Genomic DNA, 23469 nt, shown 5'->3' on the forward strand with positions numbered 1-23469 from the left:
GTATTAAAGAATATTAGCATAGGGGAGATGTTAAAGAAGAACATGCTAACCTGATATCCAGGAATGGAATGCAGAAAGGAAAAGAAGACTGCCTGCTTTGGATATAAGCATGGAAAAGAAGTTCCAGAGGAGAAGAAAGGGCAAGAGGGCACAAAGGGCTCTATTGTGTTTGATTAGTAGCCAGAGCAGGAATTCCAGGAATGGGCAATGAGATGGAGTTTATGTATGAGAGATTTTGTATACAGAAGCAATGAAGAGTCAGTCACTATGCAGCTGCTGATACCACATTGACTGGAAAAGAGGGGCTCTGCCTGCTGAAATGAGCTGCTGAATCTGTGTGAAATGAGTCAGTAATGTAAGTGATGAATTGACAGAACAGTTGTTAGGGGAAAGCTGATCATATAATTATCCCAACAAAAGGTATGTAAAATTGTAACCTTGTACCCTAGACATTAAAGAAGAGAATAATATTTTACAGGACTCTATAAGACATGTTTTTCACATATTGAGAACACTGGAATAGAAGTGAAACACAGCATGTACCTTGAGGTTATATCCTCAGGGTTACATGATTTTCAAAAGTCTAAAGCACACGAGCACAAAAATGATATGTGGCATCATAAAAACAATTTACCAGGACATGCATTTATAAGGCAGAATGAGGAAAGAGTTGTCCCCTGTGCAATCAGAAAGGAAAATTAAGATATGATTTTAAAGTTTAATGTTTTGGGGGGTTTTTTTCCCAAAAAAAATGAGGTTATTTATGATCAAATGACTGATTTAGCCAGCAGCTTTAGCAGGTAAAGTGGAGACCGTTACTTGAAAAGTCCCCAAGAACTTAGTATTTGAAGCATTCTGCATGCAGACTGTGCATGAAAGAATTAAAACTGGATCCTGCCAATCAGAATGACTGACTGGTTTAATTGTGAGACAACTAATTTTTTTCTCAAAATGTTTTTAAAATGGCTGTAGGCATACCTGCCTTTTGTGTTTATACAGAAATAATACTGGAGTGTGCATAAAATGTTACATAAAATACCATCTATATAAGCTAAAAATGCATACACTGGTATGGAGGGTACTTATGTGGAGCCCAGACTATCTCCTCCAGGAGAAACACGCTCAGTCTTGTACTTAGAAGATGTACAAAAGGAGACCTTTAAGATCACCTAGAAACACAGACTGCAATTCCGCTGCCTAGCCACAGGCATTGTCTAACTTTGAGATGTTCTGGGCAGTTCTGTCTGCATTCTGACTGCTGCTCCAAAGAAGCAGAGCTCTGCAGCAAGTCCTCTGTCATTTGTGCCAGTCCTTTACCGACACCGCAGGTAAACCAGCAGGCAAACCATGAAACCAGGCACCTACATGTGAATTAGACTCCAGATATCTACTGTTTCACTAGGCAGAAATTTTCATTATAATCAATAAAACCAAGGGATCTGATAGAGATCTGAGAGATGATTCAGCTGACCAGCTGCCAGTGTTTATTTAGCTCAACATGAGCTCCCTCCCCCAGCTCCACTGACCACAAGGCACAGCAGCTGTAGCTGCACGAAGACCTCTGCATTGAGGAGTCTTGGGGCTCAATTCAGTTGCTTACACAAAGATGTTTAATGCTCTTTGATATGCTCCAGGATATCTGAGGCAGCAACACACCTGTAGGAGACCATGCCAGGCGGGACACCTGAGGGCATCTCAAGTTGCAAAAGAAGCACAAACAAGACACAGAATCCCATCCTCTATCTCAAACTAAATCCTACTTTCAAAGTCAAAAACTGGCACAACTATGGCTACATCTACATTGTTAACTGACTCAGCTGCTTCCAGTTTGCTTCCAGCTCCCCATCACCTGATCACACTGTGTACACACTGGTTTACAGGCACTGTGCACTCAACTTTAGTTCCACAAGTAGCTAAATAAGGCTCTCCTTTCCCCATAGACTGAAAAATTAAAATAAACAGGGTCATGCTGACCTCAAGGCAAGCAACAGACTTAATTACTGCAACAGACAACAATGAATCATATCTCAGCAAACCTCCCATTCCTTTTCAACACATTGTTTTACAACTGGTAATACCTACACCAGAAAAATCCTTCCTTTCTTCAGGGCACAACAGGAATATTTCAGAATGTCACATCTGTTTCTTCATCACTCTTAGCAGTCACAAATTGTTGCTGCTTTCATGTCTTACCCGCATTTAATTTTTATTCCCACACTGCACAAAAGCATCCACCACATATTCAGTTATGCTGTATCTGTGTAAAAATCTTAAATTACTTTTCACAGACCATTTTTTAAAAACTTGAAAGCTACAGCCTGACCCATACTTCTGCAGCTATTAAAGACTCTAACTGTTCAAAACACTTCTTTAAGAGTGTTCCTTCATCTGTAGTAATTGTTGTAATAGGCAAAAAAGCCTCTGAACCTCCAGGCTGAGTAACATCCCTTTGAGTGCTTAGAAAAACAGCTCTTAAGAACTCTCAACTTTCTGCGCTCTCTTTGTGAAAGACCTCGTACGCCAAGCCATGTGATGGAGGATGCTGTACAGTACATTGGGTCAGGAGATGAGACGTGGCACCATCTCATACCTGGGGAACAGGCACATCGCATTCTGCTGCGAACGTGAACTGAAACTAATTGAAGAAATCCTGCGCTCAGGGTGTGGGATTTGATATGCCTGTGCTAACCCACTGCCTCTCTCCAGCAACTGAGCCAGCCAGGAGGCTATTCCACTGCAAATTACTGAAGATACTCATACCATCCCCACTCATTGCCTTGCTCTGTACCTGTGACCGTGGTCACAGGGGTTTTCAGGCGAAGGAAGAGACGAGAATGTTGACTCCATATTCAGAAGGCTTGATTTATTATTTTATGATATATATATTACATTATAACCATACTAAAAAGAAATAGAAGGGAAAGGGTTCCTCAGAAGGCTAAGCTAAGAATAGAAAAGAATGAATAACAAAGGCAGCTCTCTCGGTCTCTGAGATAGCTCCGTCTTGATTGGCTATTAATTATAAACATTCAAGATGGCCCAATCAAAAATCCACCTGTTGCATTCCACAGCAGCAGATAATCATTGTTTACATTTTGTCTCTGAGGCCCCAGCTTCTCAGAAGGGAGAAAAATCCCAAGAAGAGATTTTTCACAAAAGATGTCTGCGATATGTACCTATTTCCCAATTTGCCATTTATGTATATTTCCAAGCCCCACATATTCTTTGGAAGGAACCACTATGAATCATTAGAGTTTTAATCTCTTTAGTTCACCTTGGGTTTATATATTTTTTTCTTCAGAATTCAATCATCTGGTCACTTATAATACTGAAGACCTTAGTGCTGTATATTGGATGCATTAATTGAGAATGCTCACAACAGTACAATCTCACTTAAAAACTGTACCATGTTACTTTTGAGAGCCACCACAACATCCAATTTCTTTTCTTTCAGATCATGGATTATGTATCACAATTCATGAATACTTCAGTGATTACTTAATATCACCCCCAGAGAACAACAGGGAAGTAAGGGTATCTTCCTCCATTTTACTGACTTACATTCAGATTTACATTCTGAAGTGAAATTAGTGTAGCTTCTATGAGCAACTGAATCTCTAATTACAAATTAAATCCATGCCAGGTAATGCCATCTAAATACTTTTAGGAGTCTGAGTTCAAAAATTTCAATCAGTGTCAAACTGTGGAAAAGTGCAGACCTGACTGCAGCTCATTTATTATTTCATTTAAATGTTGAAATACATATGGAGTTTAGAGAAATAAATCATTCTATTTCTGTAATTCTACTTGGAAAGCCTAACTGTATGGTGACATAAAGACAATCTTCAAAGTAAGTTTTCTGATAAAATATAGATATTTTTTCCTTATTCGGGTAGTGCTAGAAATTCCCTGACACTTTTGAAAAACTATAAGCCATAGATGAGGGAAAATAAAGGATAAAGTTTTCACATCTCCTGTTGTGTTTCTCTACTGCTCCTTAATTGAGTCGCAGTAACAAAATCAATATGACCCAGCCATATGCCCCTGCAGCCCAGAAAGCCAAACATGTCCTGGGCTGCATCCAAAGCAGCGTGGGCAGCAGGGGAGGGAGGGGATTCTGCCCCTCTGCTCTGCCCTGCCCTGGTGAGACCCCACCTGCAGTGCTGCACCCAGCCCTGCATTCCCAGCACATGAAGGACATGGATCGGTTGGAGTGAGTCCTCAGGAGGTCATAAAGATGCTCAGAGGGATGGAGCACCTCTGCCATGGACACAGGCTGGGAGTGTTCAGGTTGCTCAGCCCAGGAGAGGAGAAGGCTCTGGGGAAACCTTAGAACACCTTCCAGTGCCTAAAGGGGCATTAGAAGAAAGCTGAAAGAGGGACTCAAACATAGGGATTTTTCTAATATTAAAAACCAAAATTGAAACAGGTCTAGTATTTGCAAATAGAATAAATAATACTAAGGACTGGGAAGCCAGCTGCCCCTGTTTTTCTATAGATAAAAACAACAGGCATTTATTTGAAGGACCTATAGATATTATTTTGCAAACTCTGTATCCTTTTTCTCATTCCGTTCTTAAGAATCAATTAATCTTTACTTTAAGTTTTATTATACCTAATTCAAAACAGCACAGCCATGTAAACAAGTTTAGTCTATCAATTCACCCCAAGCAAAAAATACAGAGATAAATTTTTCATCATTTTCTCATATATTAAAATAATTGCACTTTTCAACTGATATTTTTCAACTGACATTAAAGTTACCTACTGTGAACATATTACAGTGTGAAAATACTTTCATTATGCTACCACCATATAAAATTCAATGCAGTTTCCAAGGTCTCAAAACTTCACTTTAAATAGAATACTGAGTGTCAAATTGCAAAGTCAAAGGTCCTACAAAATCTACTTTAGTTTAGCATTCTGAACAGCCAAAATATGGTGCTGCAATAGCATAGTGACTATATATGCTGCTGCTGACCTTTGGAAAAAGTAGTAAAAAGTTTTAAAAGCAAGTATTAATTACATAATCATATAATCAGGTATAATGTTTGCTCTTGTATTTATCAAAAAGCCATTATGGATCCAAGTCTGCCAGTATGATAATAAATTTTTAAACAAAATTAGGACTCAGTTTGACAGATGTGTGATTTCTGACATTATGCTGAAAGCAATGTTAAAATCTTTAGCATTTTGACACATTATACTACAGAAAAGAAGCTGGAGGGGAAACACTGTCATTATGACATTTTTGGCTTGTTTGACATTTTGTCTTGTCCTTTTTTGAAATCATGATTGCATGTTCTGCAACACATACACAAGAAGTATTAGTAGGAAAGGCAATCCAGAGCAATAGATCTATTAAAAAAGCAGTTCAAATTGTACATAGTATTATTTCAGTTGGTTGATAGTGTCTCACATTTTTCAGAAATGCTGGGCATTGCTCTCACATTTGAGTATTACCCATTGTACATTGTCCCTGCAGCAGAGAACAGTCTCTCACGATTGAGAGAGACTTAAAGAACAGAGTTCATGTGACTGGATGAAAGAATGGAACAGCACTCTAAACAGACAGCAGGAACAGTACAAAATGGTATGTCTGAAACACCACAGCTGGACAGATTGCACCAACTGACATGCTAGGAACAAGTTTTATGTAACAGCAAATTTCTTGCCTTTAATGGCCGGCTCTTACACAACTGCCAGCATCTATTTTCCCCGTAATTATATATCCAGGATATTTTACACACAAATATCATTTTTCCAATAGCAGTAATCATTTCACATAAAGGACAGTCTTTTTTCTAGACATTTGATAAAGGCTCTTTCAGAAAAATATCACAATCTATGGTATAATTTGAAAGCATGAAGATGATGCATTCAGAAATGCTAGCACAAGATAAGCTGGAAACAAATTAAAACTTCTAATAAAAACTTTGAAAGCTTTAACTGTCTTTGATGCTGAGTAGTTCACCTGCCTGAAGAATAATCCTATCAAAGGTACCCAAACACTACCTCTATGACAGAATATGGGATGAAATTAAGTATTCTCAAGAATTTATCCTGTGCAGGGAAATATGTGAAAAATTACTGGGGAATAATCATAACTATTGCTTGTTTACAAGCTGTCTTAGACTCGGGAACATCATCTCTGCCCAAACAAAAGTATGAGCCAAGACCATAGGAGGGCCCAGGTCACTTTCAGATTGAAATATTATCCTTCTTCACTGTCTCCTGTGCTAAAACTTCTGAAGAAGAAAAGGTAGGAATAACTGGTCCACAGAAAATAACCCTACCTCTTCTAGAATTCTGTTATCTAAGTCCCTCTTGCTCACACTCTGACTGATGACTTCTTTCAGTGCTTAACATTACGAACTTGGCATTTGTACATAATTATCTTGGCTTCATCATCTCCTGCGTTCAATTACCAGTCTATATACTACATGAATAGCCTCTTCCCATTAAGGTGATATCCTTTACCAAAGCAGAGCTTTACAGAACTTTCTCTGACTGAATAGGTTTTTACTTCATAAGCAGTTTTGAAGCTTTTGCTTCCTTCAATAAATTCTATGTATCACTTTGGTTTGCTTTTTTCACACAACAGTGTCCCAGTATGCTACTAAGAAGTTCTTTTCAAGCAATAGCTACATCTCAGTGATGGATAAAAATAAATCAGGTGGGTAGGAAATACCTGTGCATACATACCTATTAATACCTACACATACACACACACACAGACACACACAGAGAATCTTATGTGTTCTCAGGCTGAGGTTCAGCTATCAATGCATACCACTTAGCTGTGTATATACTGTAGTTTCCTTCATTAATTGACATTCATCACTCTACTTGCATGACCCCACAAGAATTCTGCATAAAAGGCAAAGACAAAACATGACCCTTATGCAGAAATGTAACTTTTAGTTATTGCTATTAGTGACTTCTCTGTATGTCCCATTCAACATCCCTTAGTGACAGACTCCAGAGAAATGAGTTTATCAGAGGGCACATACAGATGAAGCCCCTGCCATTAGCACTACTCAAAAAGGCAACCAATCCCACTCAGGTGAGGCTGCAGCTTCTGAGGAACCCCATCCACTTATCAGCTACATACAAACAGGGAATGTTGCTCCTTTGCCATGTCTATACTGCTAGATAAAACCAGGCCACTGGTGCTGGCACAGTCATGCCCACTCCCCTGAAAACATGTAGTGCCCTGTGGCTTTGTGGGCATATTGAGTGTGGTTTGAGTCAGAACTTTGACCAGTGCCAGGGCTGTGCTGCAAGTTATCACAGTGTGCTTTCACAGTGTGGAAAGAAATGGCTGTGGAAATGCTTTAGTGGGGAGAGGCTGCTGGGACAGCATGTGAGGCCCATGTGCTCTGGGAGCAGTCGCTGGTGCATGCCATGCCCAGCCCAAGCACTGCCTGGAAGACTATGGACTGCCACAGGCCAAAACTGTACCAGGAACCACTCTGACTGGGAGTTCCAGCTCAGGCTGTTGACAGAACAGTTGTTAGGGGAAAGCTGATCATATAATTATCCCAACAAAAGGTATGTAAAATTGTAACCTTGTACCCTAGACATTAAAGAAGAGAATAATATTTTACAGGACTCTATAAGACATGTTTTTCACATATTGAGAACACTGGAATAGAAGTGAAACACAGCATGTACCTTGAGGTTATATCCTCAGGGTTACATGATTTTCAAAAGTCTAAAGCACACGAGCACAAAAATGATATGTGGCATCATAAAAACAATTTACCAGGACATGCATTTATAAGGCAGAATGAGGAAAGAGTTGTCCCCTGTGCAATCAGAAAGGAAAATTAAGATATGATTTTAAAGTTTAATGTTTTGGGGGGTTTTTTTCCCAAAAAAAATGAGGTTATTTATGATCAAATGACTGATTTAGCCAGCAGCTTTAGCAGGTAAAGTGGAGACCGTTACTTGAAAAGTCCCCAAGAACTTAGTATTTGAAGCATTCTGCATGCAGACTGTGCATGAAAGAACTAAAACTGGATCCTGCCAATCAGAATGACTGACTGGTTTAATTGTGAGACAACTAATTTTTTTCTCAAAATGTTTTTAAAATGGCTGTAGGCATACCTGCCTTTTGTGTTTATACAGAAATAATACTGGAGTGTGCATAAAATGTTACATAAAATACCATCTATATAAGCTAAAAATGCATACACTGGTATGGAGGGTACTTATGTGGAGCCCAGACTATCTCCTCCAGGAGAAACACGCTCAGTCTTGTACTTAGAAGATGTACAAAAGGAGACCTTTAAGATCACCTAGAAACACAGACTGCAATTCCGCTGCCTAGCCACAGGCATTGTCTAACTTTGAGATGTTCTGGGCAGTTCTGTCTGCATTCTGACTGCTGCTCCAAAGAAGCAGAGCTCTGCAGCAAGTCCTCTGTCATTTGTGCCAGTCCTTTACCGACACCGCAGGTAAACCAGCAGGCAAACCATGAAACCAGGCACCTACATGTGAATTAGACTCCAGATATCTACTGTTTCACTAGGCAGAAATTTTCATTATAATCAATAAAACCAAGGGATCTGATAGAGATCTGAGAGATGATTCAGCTGACCAGCTGCCAGTGTTTATTTAGCTCAACATGAGCTCCCTCCCCCAGCTCCACTGACCACAAGGCACAGCAGCTGTAGCTGCACGAAGACCTCTGCATTGAGGAGTCTTGGGGCTCAATTCAGTTGCTTACACAAAGATGTTTAATGCTCTTTGATATGCTCCAGGATATCTGAGGCAGCAACACACCTGTAGGAGACCATGCCAGGCGGGACACCTGAGGGCATCTCAAGTTGCAAAAGAAGCACAAACAAGACACAGAATCCCATCCTCTATCTCAAACTAAATCCTACTTTCAAAGTCAAAAACTGGCACAACTATGGCTACATCTACATTGTTAACTGACTCAGCTGCTTCCAGTTTGCTTCCAGCTCCCCATCACCTGATCACACTGTGTACACACTGGTTTACAGGCACTGTGCACTCAACTTTAGTTCCACAAGTAGCTAAATAAGGCTCTCCTTTCCCCATAGACTGAAAAATTAAAATAAACAGGGTCATGCTGACCTCAAGGCAAGCAACAGACTTAATTACTGCAACAGACAACAATGAATCATATCTCAGCAAACCTCCCATTCCTTTTCAACACATTGTTTTACAACTGGTAATACCTACACCAGAAAAATCCTTCCTTTCTTCAGGGCACAACAGGAATATTTCAGAATGTCACATCTGTTTCTTCATCACTCTTAGCAGTCACAAATTGTTGCTGCTTTCATGTCTTACCCGCATTTAATTTTTATTCCCACACTGCACAAAAGCATCCACCACATATTCAGTTATGCTGTATCTGTGTAAAAATCTTAAATTACTTTTCACAGACCATTTTTTAAAAACTTGAAAGCTACAGCCTGACCCATACTTCTGCAGCTATTAAAGACTCTAACTGTTCAAAACACTTCTTTAAGAGTGTTCCTTCATCTGTAGTAATTGTTGTAATAGGCAAAAAAGCCTCTGAACCTCCAGGCTGAGTAACATCCCTTTGAGTGCTTAGAAAAACAGCTCTTAAGAACTCTCAACTTTCTGCGCTCTCTTTGTGAAAGACCTCGTACGCCAAGCCATGTGATGGAGGATGCTGTACAGTACATTGGGTCAGGAGATGAGACGTGGCACCATCTCATACCTGGGGAACAGGCACATCGCATTCTGCTGCGAACGTGAACTGAAACTAATTGAAGAAATCCTGCGCTCAGGGTGTGGGATTTGATATGCCTGTGCTAACCCACTGCCTCTCTCCAGCAACTGAGCCAGCCAGGAGGCTATTCCACTGCAAATTACTGAAGATACTCATACCATCCCCACTCATTGCCTTGCTCTGTACCTGTGACCGTGGTCACAGGGGTTTTCAGGCGAAGGAAGAGACGAGAATGTTGACTCCATATTCAGAAGGCTTGATTTATTATTTTATGATATATATATTACATTATAACCATACTAAAAAGAAATAGAAGGGAAAGGGTTCCTCAGAAGGCTAAGCTAAGAATAGAAAAGAATGAATAACAAAGGCAGCTCTCTCGGTCTCTGAGATAGCTCCGTCTTGATTGGCTATTAATTATAAACATTCAAGATGGCCCAATCAAAAATCCACCTGTTGCATTCCACAGCAGCAGATAATCATTGTTTACATTTTGTCTCTGAGGCCCCAGCTTCTCAGAAGGGAGAAAAATCCCAAGAAGAGATTTTTCACAAAAGATGTCTGCGATATGTACCTATTTCCCAATTTGCCATTTATGTATATTTCCAAGCCCCACATATTCTTTGGAAGGAACCACTATGAATCATTAGAGTTTTAATCTCTTTAGTTCACCTTGGGTTTATATATTTTTTTCTTCAGAATTCAATCATCTGGTCACTTATAATACTGAAGACCTTAGTGCTGTATATTGGATGCATTAATTGAGAATGCTCACAACAGTACAATCTCACTTAAAAACTGTACCATGTTACTTTTGAGAGCCACCACAACATCCAATTTCTTTTCTTTCAGATCATGGATTATGTATCACAATTCATGAATACTTCAGTGATTACTTAATATCACCCCCAGAGAACAACAGGGAAGTAAGGGTATCTTCCTCCATTTTACTGACTTACATTCAGATTTACATTCTGAAGTGAAATTAGTGTAGCTTCTATGAGCAACTGAATCTCTAATTACAAATTAAATCCATGCCAGGTAATGCCATCTAAATACTTTTAGGAGTCTGAGTTCAAAAATTTCAATCAGTGTCAAACTGTGGAAAAGTGCAGACCTGACTGCAGCTCATTTATTATTTCATTTAAATGTTGAAATACATATGGAGTTTAGAGAAATAAATCATTCTATTTCTGTAATTCTACTTGGAAAGCCTAACTGTATGGTGACATAAAGACAATCTTCAAAGTAAGTTTTCTGATAAAATATAGATATTTTTTCCTTATTCGGGTAGTGCTAGAAATTCCCTGACACTTTTGAAAAACTATAAGCCATAGATGAGGGAAAATAAAGGATAAAGTTTTCACATCTCCTGTTGTGTTTCTCTACTGCTCCTTAATTGAGTCGCAGTAACAAAATCAATATGACCCAGCCATATGCCCCTGCAGCCCAGAAAGCCAAACATGTCCTGGGCTGCATCCAAAGCAGCGTGGGCAGCAGGGGAGGGAGGGGATTCTGCCCCTCTGCTCTGCCCTGCCCTGGTGAGACCCCACCTGCAGTGCTGCACCCAGCCCTGCATTCCCAGCACATGAAGGACATGGATCGGTTGGAGTGAGTCCTCAGGAGGTCATAAAGATGCTCAGAGGGATGGAGCACCTCTGCCATGGACACAGGCTGGGAGTGTTCAGGTTGCTCAGCCCAGGAGAGGAGAAGGCTCTGGGGAAACCTTAGAACACCTTCCAGTGCCTAAAGGGGCATTAGAAGAAAGCTGAAAGAGGGACTCAAACATAGGGATTTTTCTAATATTAAAAACCAAAATTGAAACAGGTCTAGTATTTGCAAATAGAATAAATAATACTAAGGACTGGGAAGCCAGCTGCCCCTGTTTTTCTATAGATAAAAACAACAGGCATTTATTTGAAGGACCTATAGATATTATTTTGCAAACTCTGTATCCTTTTTCTCATTCCGTTCTTAAGAATCAATTAATCTTTACTTTAAGTTTTATTATACCTAATTCAAAACAGCACAGCCATGTAAACAAGTTTAGTCTATCAATTCACCCCAAGCAAAAAATACAGAGATAAATTTTTCATCATTTTCTCATATATTAAAATAATTGCACTTTTCAACTGATATTTTTCAACTGACATTAAAGTTACCTACTGTGAACATATTACAGTGTGAAAATACTTTCATTATGCTACCACCATATAAAATTCAATGCAGTTTCCAAGGTCTCAAAACTTCACTTTAAATAGAATACTGAGTGTCAAATTGCAAAGTCAAAGGTCCTACAAAATCTACTTTAGTTTAGCATTCTGAACAGCCAAAATATGGTGCTGCAATAGCATAGTGACTATATATGCTGCTGCTGACCTTTGGAAAAAGTAGTAAAAAGTTTTAAAAGCAAGTATTAATTACATAATCATATAATCAGGTATAATGTTTGCTCTTGTATTTATCAAAAAGCCATTATGGATCCAAGTCTGCCAGTATGATAATAAATTTTTAAACAAAATTAGGACTCAGTTTGACAGATGTGTGATTTCTGACATTATGCTGAAAGCAATGTTAAAATCTTTAGCATTTTGACACATTATACTACAGAAAAGAAGCTGGAGGGGAAACACTGTCATTATGACATTTTTGGCTTGTTTGACATTTTGTCTTGTCCTTTTTTGAAATCATGATTGCATGTTCTGCAACACATACACAAGAAGTATTAGTAGGAAAGGCAATCCAGAGCAATAGATCTATTAAAAAAGCAGTTCAAATTGTACATAGTATTATTTCAGTTGGTTGATAGTGTCTCACATTTTTCAGAAATGCTGGGCATTGCTCTCACATTTGAGTATTACCCATTGTACATTGTCCCTGCAGCAGAGAACAGTCTCTCACGATTGAGAGAGACTTAAAGAACAGAGTTCATGTGACTGGATGAAAGAATGGAACAGCACTCTAAACAGACAGCAGGAACAGTACAAAATGGTATGTCTGAAACACCACAGCTGGACAGATTGCACCAACTGACATGCTAGGAACAAGTTTTATGTAACAGCAAATTTCTTGCCTTTAATGGCCGGCTCTTACACAACTGCCAGCATCTATTTTCCCCGTAATTATATATCCAGGATATTTTACACACAAATATCATTTTTCCAATAGCAGTAATCATTTCACATAAAGGACAGTCTTTTTTCTAGACATTTGATAAAGGCTCTTTCAGAAAAATATCACAATCTATGGTATAATTTGAAAGCATGAAGATGATGCATTCAGAAATGCTAGCACAAGATAAGCTGGAAACAAATTAAAACTTCTAATAAAAACTTTGAAAGCTTTAACTGTCTTTGATGCTGAGTAGTTCACCTGCCTGAAGAATAATCCTATCAAAGGTACCCAAACACTACCTCTATGACAGAATATGGGATGAAATTAAGTATTCTCAAGAATTTATCCTGTGCAGGGAAATATGTGAAAAATTACTGGGGAATAATCATAACTATTGCTTGTTTACAAGCTGTCTTAGACTCGGGAACATCATCTCTGCCCAAACAAAAGTATGAGCCAAGACCATAGGAGGGCCCAGGTCACTTTCAGATTGAAATATTATCCTTCTTCACTGTCTCCTGTGCTAAAACTTCTGAAGAAGAAAAGGTAGGAATAACTGGTCCACAGAAAATAACCCTACCTCTTCTAGAATTCTGTTATCTAAGTCCCTCTTGCTCACACTCTGACTGATGACTTCTTTCAGTGCTTAACATTACGAACTTGGCATTTGTACATAATTATCTTGGCTTCATCATCTCCTGCGTTCAATTACCAGTCTATATACTACATGAATAGCCTCTTCCCATTAAGGTGATATCCTTTACCAAAGCAGAGCTTTACAGAACTTTCTCTGACTGAATAGGTTTTTACTTCATAAGCAGTTTTGAAGCTTTTGCTTCCTTCAATAAATTCTATGTATCACTTTGGTTTGCTTTTTTCACACAACAGTGTCCCAGTATGCTACTAAGAAGTTCTTTTCAAGCAATAGCTACATCTCAGTGATGGATAAAAATAAATCAGGTGGGTAGGAAATACCTGTGCATACATACCTATTAATACCTACACATACACACACACACAGACACACACAGAGAATCTTATGTGTTCTCAGGCTGAGGTTCAGCTATCAATGCATACCACTTAGCTGTGTATATACTGTAGTTTCCTTCATTAATTGACATTCATCACTCTACTTGCATGACCCCACAAGAATTCTGCATAAAAGGCAAAGACAAAACATGACCCTTATGCAGAAATGTAACTTTTAGTTATTGCTATTAGTGACTTCTCTGTATGTCCCATTCAACATCCCTTAGTGACAGACTCCAGAGAAATGAGTTTATCAGAGGGCACATACAGATGAAGCCCCTGCCATTAGCACTACTCAAAAAGGCAACCAATCCCACTCAGGTGAGGCTGCAGCTTCTGAGGAACCCCATCCACTTATCAGCTACATACAAACAGGGAATGTTGCTCCTTTGCCATGTCTATACTGCTAGATAAAACCAGGCCACTGGTGCTGGCACAGTCATGCCCACTCCCCTGAAAACATGTAGTGCCCTGTGGCTTTGTGGGCATATTGAGTGTGGTTTGAGTCAGAACTTTGACCAGTGCCAGGGCTGTGCTGCAAGTTATCACAGTGTGCTTTCACAGTGTGGAAAGAAATGGCTGTGGAAATGCTTTAGTGGGGAGAGGCTGCTGGGACAGCATGTGAGGCCCATGTGCTCTGGGAGCAGTCGCTGGTGCATGCCATGCCCAGCCCAAGCACTGCCTGGAAGACTATGGACTGCCACAGGCCAAAACTGTACCAGGAACCACTCTGACTGGGAGTTCCAGCTCAGGCCCACCACAAACTGCCTTCCTTAGCTTTTCAGACTCTGCCTTCAAGTCTATGTGCATTCTGGTCACAATTTTCCCTCCTTTGTCCTCCTTTCTCTGACTTTTTTTTTACTCATTGTCATTTTAAAACATTTTACTCTCAATGCCCTCCCCAAAAATTATATCCATAACTCCACTTCCAATTACCTCCCCTTTCCAAGAATTGGAATATTCAACAATGAAACAACTAATGCTGACACTTGGGCACCACTAGGCTTTAAAATTATCATTGTTAAAAAGATGAAGAGGTTGAAGAGATGAAGAATGTCTAAAAAGAAACTGTTGCAAACCTGTAGACACTATCATGGTATTGCAGCTGCACATATACCCATGTAAGAGACGATAAGAGACATTGTTTTCTTTACCTTTAAACTTCATAGATTAAGTAAATACAGGAGCAAGCTGAATATCTGGTTCATTACAACAGTAAAGCTTCTACATCAGCTCCTGATTTGCTGTGGGGAGATTGTCCAAACTATAATTTAAGCCTTGTGTTTGCTCCCTGCCTTTGGTTACACACAACACTATTGAAGGTAATGCTGCTCATGCCACTCAGCAGCAAATTTCTTTAAGCTATTCCCATTCTCTTCATAAATAGGTTCACATTTTTTATGTGTATCCTTATTAGTTTATATGTTTTAAATTGTTTTTACTTCCTGTCTCTTACTCTGCCCCATCACTGTGCAGTATCAATGAGCACTGACTGTATTCTTCATTTTCTGAGGCAAGTCAGACTAAACATGTGTTTCAGTACACATTAAAGGGAAGAGCTAAGTAATAATGAGCCTTAATTTAAAATACAGAAATTAAAGACAGGAACTTCATCTTGAATGGGAGGTGATACTGTTTGTTGCACTGTCATCCAAACACAGGATGCAACTTCTCCAAAAACGTGTGTTATCCAGCAGCACTTGCTTTTAACTTTCTTTCATATTACCCAAATTCTCATGCATTTTCCCATGGTACGTAACAGGTTTCTTATAAGATTCTTTCTTATAAATTTGTGACAGAATTCAAAGATATTAGTAATCAATACCTCTCTAGATATCCACAACCAAAGTCTTCTGAAAAACTGTTAGATCAAAACAGGAGACCATAGAAGACCACTTCCTCAGAAATTATCATAAAATTCAAATTTAACTATTTAATCTAATTGTACCATATCAAAAATGAAGAAAAACAAAATGCCAAAAGATAAGCAGTAATAACAGCAAGCCATTTCTTCATTTCAGTTGTGTTTCATGATAATTCCAGTGGCTATCCTGCTTCTTTCATGAAGAAAAACATTGAACCATGGAATCACAGAAAGTTTTGCTTTGGAAACAACCTTTTAAGGTCATCTAGTCCAACCTCCCTGCCACGAGCAGGAACATCTCCAACCTGACCATGTCACTTACAGTACCATCCAACGTGAGTTTGAATGTTTCCAGGGACAGACTACTACCATCTCTCTGGACAATTTATGCTGGTGTTTCACCACTTCTATCAAAAAAAAAACCCCTTCCTTATATATCTAATCTTAACCTAACCTCTTTTTTTAAAAACTATTACTCCTTGTCCTATCACAACAGACCCTACTAACATTTCATGTATTGAACATTCCATCCACCAAATCTGTACCTCTCCAACTAATAGAGAAGGATGTTTTTCACTCACTGAAAATATTCTCTTGTGAAAGATTAAGGACAGAGAAGTTTGCAAAATCAGGATGCAACTATGACAAGGAACAAGACCACAGATGTAGTAAGAAAGGTTAAAATGCTATAGGAGATGCAATACTTTGTTTTCCATGTTTTTTTCTAGAGGTAGCACTATATGAACTATTATAAAATATACTAACTATGGAATACATAGTATCTGTGTTCAAGATCCATACTCTGAAAGTAAAAAGCATTTGGACTCTCTTTCCTTGCTCTCCAGAGCAAGAAAAATGAATATGACCACGTAGCCTCTCTACGGTCACTCAAGCACAAGCAAATCTGCAGCTCTTCTTCTTCTTTACTAAATGAAGGTTCAGGAAGATAGTAATGATGAGTCATATTAGCAGCGCAAAATGCCAGGTTTCAAGTGCAATATCCATCCAAATAAATAACAATTATCCCAGCACATCCATTGCTTGTTATAAACTTTAATGCAGCAACAACGATATTATTATCCATGTTCTCCTAGTTAAACTTAACTCATAGGTTTATATAAAAGTTTTCTCTACACTTCTAAATTACAGTAAAATGAAGTATGGCAGAGAAACACATGCTCATTAAACAGTTTCATTTCAGACTTTCAAAAGCACATTGCACTTACACTTTGAGCTGTATTTAAAGATGTCAAATAACCACGTGCTGAAAAATCACAGCTCCAATTTCCTCTATTTAGGTGTGCTGTCAATTCAACCACAGTTTTATACTGAATATTTACATTACCATCTTAATTATATTTAATATTTACATTACCGATATTTACATTACTATCTTCATATTGAATTAATGTAGTTTTCTTATGACCATAATGCAATTATGTGTATTCATGTGGTCTTATTTTATTAAAGATTTCAAGTACATTCTAATGAATAATATACTCTTAGCAAAATGTGCGCAGCAGTGAATCTTAAAAACTGAGTTTATCAAATATTTATAGAGACTGATCCATAGTCACAAATTTTTCTGAGCCCTCAGTCCTGTGCAGAATGTCTTTTACATGGTGTCTACTTAGTTCAAGAATGGCAGCACAGGCACTATCACTGGCTCTGAATCAGCTAAAAAACCCAAGAGTTTGGTTCACAGGAATCACCAGCACAAGCCCATTTCTAGGCTGCCTTCCTCTCTGTTAGTCCCTATTTTAGACTTAATAAGCTGTTACATGGTTCAGGACCAGATTATCATCCCAGCTGTTGTCCACTAAAATTTGCAATATTTCTTTTCAAAACTGAGGGTTTAAAAAGCTCTGATCTCTAAATAGAAATACAAAATTACAAGAAGCAAACAGTTGGGTTTTATTGTTTTTTTTCTCATAACATTTTAATGCGTTTAGCACAAACAATAGCTGTTCCTTCATCAGTATATTAAAAGGTTGAATGGATTTGAAATATATTATCTTTAAAATGTTGGCATAACTCTTCCAGGCATCAAAGTCAATATTTCAAGCATGAATTGCATGAAATACTGGCTCCTTTTTATTTTAAACAATACCTCAGTACATATAACACATTAATAAAACCAACCAAACAAAACACCCCACAAACCAAACCTCTTTGCTAGTGTTAAAGGAAGATAGGGGATTTATTTTGTTTCATTTTCTCAGACCAGTTCTCCATAATATTTCCAAGAAGGCAAAAAATTCTTTGAAACTAAGGTCTCATTACACACACATTATGAAAAAAAAAATAAGCTTGACTAATCTGCATTTTTAGAAACTAACTGATTGTTTTACTGGTTAGTGCAAATGTTATTGATCCACTTTCTTGCTGAATTAATAGCACTATGATAGGACAGCTTGCTTTCTCAGCTTTCCCAATGTTTTCCTGAAAAGAGGCCCATTACATGGCAGGGGGCAAAGGACAGGCCTCGATAACACTGTTTGTACATTTCTTTGATGTCCACAGGCATCATCCTCGACAACCGACCACCAGAGACAAAAGAGCACTCTCAGGCTGCTGGAAATCCCAGCCATTCTTCTCACCACCTTTTGATATCCCAAGGCTTCTATACCCTGACCTCTGCACTCTGACATCCTTATTTGAAGGATGGTCAGAAATGTCAAAAAAAATGTTTCCAAATTTAGCCAATAAACTAAGGATTTATTTTGCTTTTTATAATTGCTTTGTATCCTAATGTACCTGTGGGAACACCAAAGATTTCACAAAAAGAATAGAAGGAAAAGTATCAACAAGAAAAAATAAGCCTTTGATTTTCTGGTTTTGAAACCACTCTCAAACATCTGCCTTCTAAAAGCCAACCACTCTGTCTAAAGTGCCTTGACATTCTCATCATAATGTGCACATGTACCCAGAGTATTTCTACCTAGCCAGTGTCACACAGATTTCTACTTCTAACATGCAGATGTTGCTTGCAGACATAACTTCACTCAATTAACTTATACATTTTAAATGGTGCACATGCCGTATGTTAAGGACTGATATAATTTTTTATTAATTCATATTTTAAAAAGAAAGGTGATTTTAACATTTTTTCAAACTGTTTTGCTCTCTACACATCTGTGTGATTGATAATTGGATCAGTTTCCCCCTGTTTTCCAGAATATTTAGAGAATAATTTTCCACGAAACTACCAGAGATTATCATGGGTGCTTTTAGACAACTTCATTTTTCACATTTCTGAGGGACTGAAATTGAACAAAATGGTCAAACAGAAATAGTACACATCCAGCTAAAACACTGAAAGTCAGGCAAACACCTAGAGAAACACCTTTCTCTCCTTTACTCTTATGGGAGGTCCTGCTGAAAACTCACCCCAAATATGTAAGTGAAATCACATATACACATAAAACCTCTTAACAAGACCAACAAACTGACAATCCATATGTATGCACAAATTTGGAGTTTAGCCAAACTAATATTTATATTCAGTCTCTTGCACTTTGACAACAATTTTTTGTAACACAGTGCTAAAATATTATCCTGCCATGAAATTCTTTAGCTTGAAATGAGGACAAAGTCTGGTCCAAAATGTGATGGATTTCACAGTATACAAGCTTCTAAACTATCTTTAGTTTAATAAACTAGGCCCAAATGATAAATTGTTTTGCATTGATTTTTTTTTTCAAACTGGCATCAATACCACTGTTTTCTACACTGACAATATTCCTTATAATTTAAAAGTCAATGATGTACCAGTGTTAATGCAACAGATAGAGAAAAACAGATAAATGTCAACATTTTAAAAACCAAACTATTCATCATTTATTATGCAAACACTGGGATTAATAATGCTTGTTTTAAAGCCAGCTCTAAATCACCTAATATTATCTACTCAGCTCAGCCAATGTTTATTTATTTTAATGTCTGCCAGAAAAGAGTGAAACTGAATTCACAAAGGAATTATATGGGATTCAAACAGCCAAGAATCTTGAGATCTTCAAAAACTCTCTTCTCTGTATTAGTTTACTACCATAAAAAATAGGGCATAAACCAACAAGAAAAAAAGTAGCAAAGAGGGGAAAAAAAGGTTTTTTTAAGGAGTTTAGGAATTAATAAAGTTCTCAGACAAAATGCTGATAATAGCCACATAAGGGCTGTTCTAATGAATCTTTCTGATTTTGGTGGGTTTTGAATTAAACCAGGCCCCAAGGATTTCTGTTCAGTGATAGATCCTGATGATTTATTTTCAATGTTTAATCTCGTTATTTTTTAAATGAATTGTTTAAATAGAATGTGTTTAAACAGAACAGGAGCCACATTCTGTATCAGTACGGAGCCCTCAGAGCAGCTCTGGCAAGAATGTAAAACAGATAAAGTTAAAACAGGGGGGGAAATACCTAATGAACCCCAAGTCTATAAATACTATCATTTAACTGAATCCTGACCATGGCTAACGCAAACTACCTGTGAACAAGCAACATGTATACAAACCTAAGGTCATGCCTATATAGCAAGAGGAAAATACTGATAAATCAGTGATATAAATTGAATGGCCACCAACAAATCTTCCACTTCTGGCAGTGCCCACTGAAGATTACAATCTATTTTATAGAGACTCATTACTGCTCTGATGTTGGAAATTATTGCCCTGCCAGTTTTATATATATACACATTGTTTTCCTTGCGAGCAAACTCTGACCCTCTTTAGTAAAAAAAAGTTAACACTGTTACAGTAATAGATCTTCAGCAGCTCTATTCAATTCAAGAGGAATGGATTAGGAGCCATGCACAGGAGCAGCTCTGCTGGCACAGTCACCTCTGTGGCAGAAGTGCAGTAAAGAGTTATTAGGGGCAGAGCTTTACAGAACTATGCCTATTAGGAACCATCTCAGCCAGCACAGCTGCAGTCAGAAGAGGATGTGTGAATAAAGCCTTAGTAAAACACACTAGGTTTTCATATGCATGCATTTATACACTGCCCTGAGTGCTGGCAAATTCTGTGGCTGCAGCTACAGTTAATTCTGATGTAGGCAGAAGATACAATAAATAGATTATTCCTTTGAAGTCCTGCTGTTTGTCAGACTATTCTTTCTCCATTGTGACATCATCTTTAGAAGTTTCCAGACTCTTACCACATAACCTAAAAAAAATACAACTGTGAAAGAAATTTCTAATTGGATGTATCAAAAATTTCACCTTAAAAAGAAAACTTTATTTCATCCTGGACCCACAGAAGTATACAATGAAAAACAAACAAACCAACCTACCTCAGAAAGTTTTCCCTATAGATTAAGATCTCATTTGCAAGGTTTAAAGGGATCATTCCAACTGAGTAAGATTTAGCTTGAATTCAAGACAGCCTTTTGTCTGCAGAAAGTGAGCACAATGCCAAAGAAACCAAATTACATGCAAAAGCAATGCCACCTAGCAGTAAAAATACAGTGAAGCAGTACAGCTAATTTGAAATGGGAATAGCTTCCATCCATAAAGCTTTGTTTTCTTGCTGCCGTCCTATACACCATGACTTCCCACCCAGACTGACCTGTCAGCATGACCTTACACCTCTTCTGCTGCAAGCATCTGGCCCAGGAAAAGATGCCAGGCCTTTATGTCCAGGGCTGGAGAACTGCCTGCATTCACACTGCAGGACCGTGTTCACATCACCTGATGCTGGGCCAAAGTGTCTCTGGGCCTCAGCTGGGTCTCCATGGCCCTGACATAAATATTTCTGTGTAGTCTTTCTCCCAGTCAGTTTAATTTCATTATTAAGCAGGCTGTATGGAAGCTTTTATCAGAGCAGCATTTTTTAGCATGGAACTAAAAGCTTGTGATACATGAATGGGGATGTTGCATCACATCACACACAGGATACAAGACCTACCTCAACAGTATTAGAAAATCACGTGGGATTAGGAGAGTCATAGGTAATTGTGTCATCCACTTTGCCGAGTGAGAGCAGCCTTTGAAATAAATTAGCTCCAGAACAATGCCTAAGTTTTGCCTCAGAGGGAAATCATTGGATTTCCCTTAAAAAGAACCCAAGAGAGAACACAACTCACACAGTGAACATTGTCAGTGGGCTGAAACCTGGGAATGAACTCAAGCCAAGTCACCTTCCCCCCTTGCTGCACACTTTTTCACACCTCTCAATTGGATCCCTCAGCTGCCTTTGTCTTTCCCTTGTGCATATGAAATGCTGGCAAAATTAAAATAAAATAAAATAAAATTAAAAAATAAAATAAAATAAAATAAAATAAAATAAAATAAAATAAAATAAAATAAAATAAAATAAAATAAAATAAAAATAAGCATCAGAACATATGGGGAAACTTCACTGAATAAAAGAAGACATACACACAAGGAAAGACATATGAAAATTTATAGAAGACTATCCACAATCACTGCCTGAAATGTACAGATGTTGGTATTTTAACTGAAAAATGTGACCTGACCTTTGGAGATTGTAGGGATCCTTTATGGCACAGTAATAACTAAATGCTAGAAATGCACAGGTATAATGAAGCATTTGCCTTTTCTGAATATTTTAAAGTCATTATCTCAGTCTTTATTCGGGACAGCTGGAGAATATTACAATTTTCTAAGCTCTCTACTAATCAACCAAACTGCAAATAAAGACATGTATCTACTTTGATATGTACAGTACCTGGAATCATTGGCTTCCCCATATGGGAAGGCAGTCCATTAGACAGATTGAGCCTGATGTTGTACAAAAACATCCATATGCATAGTGATGTTATGGCTTCATGACTTCGATGGATGGGAGCACAAAATTAACCAGATGAAGCAATCTTTTAGATCATACAAAACATATGTGAATTAAGCTATAGAGGTATATGGCAGGAATATATCAGAAAAAAAGGAATAATCAGTGAAAGAGCAAAGTCAGGTCCATTAACCAAAGAAATTCATTAACACAGCTATCTGAACTGGTATGAGTAATACTAATTTTTGCATCAGTAAACCCAATGTCTGCTTAATAATTCCAAGGAAAAGACAGTATTTCCCTTTTATTCTGTCACCAGTGCTAAGCACATCTCCCCAGAAAACAGCAATACTACTTGATTTTCTAGTTATTCCTCCTATTATTTCTAGTTGTTTCTCCTATTATTTCTCTGAACAGGAGCTTTTTTCCCTTCTGTATTAAATCTCCCCATGTCACAGTTGAACAGGTAGATGTAGGATTGTGGACCAGTATATTAAATTAACAGCTTTGCAAAAATTCCACTTCCACCTTCCCACCCTCTAAAAGAAAATAAGACTATCATTAGGTTTGATGAAAGAGGAAGTAAGTGGCAGAAAAATTAAAGATATGTTGAGCACGAAGCTGGAAATGCAGCTTTCAAAATAGAAGTGGTTTAGTGCAAAGTAACTGAAGGTCTCCTTGTTTCTTAAGGCCTCAAAGACAAAAGCTTTTAGCCATGAGTAGCTATGATGGAGCAGCTGAAGAGGCATGGACACACTTAGGCCAGGGTAATTTACATAAGTTAAAACACATGTTGTCTGTCTAGGCTGTAAACTGTTTATGCACAAATTACAAAAGAAATAGTGTACAGATCAAGTTGAGGCCACATGAACATATGGGTAATAATGTTCATCAGTGGGCTAGTGTAGGCAAAGAGGAGATACTCTAAAAATTGAAGTTGTTATAATTCTGATTTCATGCCTTTCTTAATTTCCTTGCTGCCTT

At 38.1% G+C, this 23469-nt stretch overlaps 1 protein-coding gene across 4 annotated transcripts in view; it reads right to left on the minus strand.

Moving 5' to 3' along the window:
- GREB1 (growth regulating estrogen receptor binding 1) overlaps positions 1-23469 on the minus strand; it is a 99520-nt gene that overhangs the window by 70637 nt on the left and 5414 nt on the right. Inside the window, exon 1 of one of the 4 annotated variants that reach the window (XM_074538091.1) lies at positions 22426-22499. The exons of the other annotated variants lie outside the window; for them this stretch is intronic. The gene's annotated coding sequence lies outside the window, so the exon portion shown is untranslated. Of the gene's footprint in view, positions 1-22425; positions 22500-23469 lie in introns of those variants that run through there. 4 annotated transcript variants of the gene reach the window in all.

Source organism: Zonotrichia albicollis, chromosome 3 (genome assembly GCF_047830755.1).
Source record: "Zonotrichia albicollis isolate bZonAlb1 chromosome 3, bZonAlb1.hap1, whole genome shotgun sequence".
NCBI classification, from domain to species: domain Eukaryota; kingdom Metazoa; phylum Chordata; class Aves; order Passeriformes; family Passerellidae; genus Zonotrichia; species Zonotrichia albicollis.